A 3,395-nucleotide genomic window follows, 5' to 3' on the forward strand; every position below is an offset into this window, starting at 1 on the left:
ATTATGCTCACTGCAATGTCTAATGCTTTGAAGCTTGGAGGGTACCATGAAATTAATTTTACATATAGGCACCTATATAAATTTAGGGCAGTCTTCTTACAAGCATGCGAGAAAGGGTGGATATTAGTGTATCTGAACTGAAGCTTTCTCATACCCAGCAAAATAACGTATGTGGCAACAGGAAAATAACCCAGAGCTAAGGAAGCCAGCTGAAACCCTAAAATTGTACCTGCAATAGGGTTCATTGGAATTATTACAAACAAGTAGAGGCCAAATACCAAAGTGGCCCTCTACTATTTATCACTTTAGCCTTCTCTGTCATCAGAATGTCACAGATCCACTGCTGTGAAAACTGGTTTATATGAATGAACATTTTTCTCACCTTGAGTTATAGGTTTGTTGAACGAAGAATGAGTCTGATTCAACTTAAGGGAGGTGGAAAGGGAAAGAGAAGGTATGTAATTGAGTTTGAGACATCTATCCTCACTCTGAGGGAGAACAACATGCAAGAGGAAAAGTAAGAAGAGTCTATGGAGCGATAGACAGGTTAATCTAATCTCAGTTTTGGGGAAGATGTTAGAGTAAATACTTGTGGGAAACATTTTCGGACCCATGAAGGACAAGGAGGTGAGTGGGAACAGGATGGGTTTAGCAATGGAAAGCACAACTGACCAATTCGATTTGTGTTCCATGAGGAGATTACTTTACCTGTAGACAAGGAAACAGAGTAACATGTTGTTTACTTGACTCCAGGAAGAGTCTAAGCATTGTATTCCATGTTGCTAGATTGAAGTGATATGTTTTGTATAGATGGAGTATAAGGTGAATGGAATATTGCTGGCCTGAAGGGCTAATGGTCAGAGGTTCAAAGTTCAATTAGCAGATGGGTACTACTTGGTGTTTGACACTGTTTAAATTCTTCAATAATTACTGGCAGCATTGCCAACAGGCTGGCAAACAAGAACAAATCAGGGGAGGGCTGATATGGTAGGGAGTAGGGCTGACATTCTGAGGCACCTTTATAGGCTGGAGACACCTGCAACAGGATTGTAATTACCCCATACAACAAAATAGACTGGGTACTGGCTAGATAAATAGAAGCTATGGGGAAAAGGGCTTGTGAGTCCTGGTGGACAAGCAGGTGGACTGTAATAATCTGTGTGCTCTTGTGGTGGAGGAAGTTACAAATGGATTTTATTAACAAGACCATAGCCAACAGGTAGATGGAAAGATTATTCTCTAATTTTTTTTGTAGCATACATTTTATTCAGCATGTTATGCTGGTTAAAAGCTGTGGGAGTATTAATAAAAATGTTACCTAGATAAATGACAAAAGTCATTTTCCAATCTGATTACTCAGTAGGAAAAGTGCCTCTAATTTGAACACTCTTCTTCATTTATTTTAGTAGTTATTTACGTTTCACAGTAAGAAGCCTGGTTAGATGAGATTGTACAAATACAGGAAAAAGGGATTTTGTCATAGATCCTTAGAAAGTCATAACGCTCGTGCACTCACACAGAAATTCAAGGAACTGCAAACTTGGATGCATCTTCTACTTTGATTAGTTTTGATTGGCAAGGAAACAGAAACCTCCTGTTGTAGAAGAACCACTGCATGGACAAGAAAAGAGATATGAAAGCTGTAAAAATAAACCCTAGTTACATATTTCATGTCTTTTGATGCTATAAGAAATGGTTCTTTCCAAAGTATGCATCTTCCCTAGGAATGCAGTTTATCCATCATCTATGACATGATTATCTCCCGGATCACTGGATTGCATCTGACATTTGGCCAAGTTAGTGGCAAAGCTCATCAGTACTTTTATCATGGTTAGAGTCCCTACTGCAGTGCATACCAACTTTTCCAATACTATCTTCTCAGCGTAGTGGCTCACTGATCAACGTTTTTCAGAAATATACTCTAAGACAACATCAGATTCTTTCTGTGTGATCCTGCTATTATCTTTTATACTCCTTTCTTTCATTAAAAGATGTTAATTATATTCACTTTCATTAATTTATCTCTGAACACTGTATAATCTGGGTCATAGCCATGGCTTGCTAATGCACGAAGCAACTGAACTAGTCAGGAAACAGGATTAGTTTCAGGCAAGAGGACCTTCTAGAAATACCAGTGAGCTGCTTGGTGTAACAGTCACATACCCTGATCTTGATAAATGCTTCCTTTATTTAGTGAACACCAACAGAGGTTCCCTAGTGTATGTTAATACACTTAATGCTATTCAGCAACAAAAGAAAGGGGAGAATAGAAACAAAGCATTTCCATATGCAATAGCTGACACGTATCCATAACAAATTTTAGTGGAGATTACCTGTAAAAGGCAATAGCAACAGCAATTCTGTCCCGTGCTAAGGACAGCATTTTTTTCTCATCTCCATCCACTTTTTAGATTCAGTATCTTATAGCACTGCATAGCTAAAGGCTAAACATGAGTACATAGCTTTTATGAACACTATAAATGGCAGAAGAAAAAAGAATCCATATGGCCTTTTCCTTTCCTGTACCATGGGCCAGCTCAAGGCTTGTGACGCTAATCTAAACTGAAAACATGAGCTAGATTAAAATTTTATTTTTATTGTCTTGTTTCTTTTCAGGGTAGGGGACAGCACATGTATAGAGCAGTTTAAAGATATTTGTAAAATAAATTTTAGACTCAAGATGAAGATACAGCCCTTCTGTTTCTCATGAATTCTGGAAGGAAAAAATAAGGGTAATTTTCAGTATATACCACCTCTCTCTACTTGTCAAGCTATATGAGAAAACCTCTGGATTCTCTAAGCCCATTTGTAGGAGAAAAAATTTGGCAGATCAGGTAGATACATTTCATACTCTTAGAGAAACGAATGCTGTAAAGGCATAAAGCTACTGCCGTTGATACTTTCAGAGACTTCACACTTCTAATATAGTTATTGGTAGGCTCCTGTTAGTAAGAAACATTATCCTGACATTTCACAAGAAACAGTTCTCAACCTATGCAAATTTTGCAGCTGTCTTTCCCTGACTTTTTACTCCTCAACTGGACTCCTGGTTCTATACAGGGTGTTGGCTGAGATAGACTTGGATTTTTATGCTGTAATAAAAGAAGTGAAGCTAAGCTTCTCTCTCCTTACCCAACAGGACGGTCTATATGACCAATAAAGGCTTGGTCTAGCCTTATGTAATTCTGGACATTTAAAGAAAGATTCTGTTCAGTAAAAGCTGTGCAGAGCTTTAGGGCCTTGGTGGACTGAATCAATGTTTTGCAGTTACTATAGAAGAGGAATTGAAAGCCGATGAAGTCCATGTGTAAATTTAACCAGAAAGAATTCAGGATAAAATATAGTGTTTGAAAATTATTTTTTTATTTGAATAACTTCTTTTGCATAACATTTAT

Source organism: Cuculus canorus, chromosome 1, assembly GCF_017976375.1.
Source record: "Cuculus canorus isolate bCucCan1 chromosome 1, bCucCan1.pri, whole genome shotgun sequence".
Taxonomy (NCBI): domain Eukaryota; kingdom Metazoa; phylum Chordata; class Aves; order Cuculiformes; family Cuculidae; genus Cuculus; species Cuculus canorus.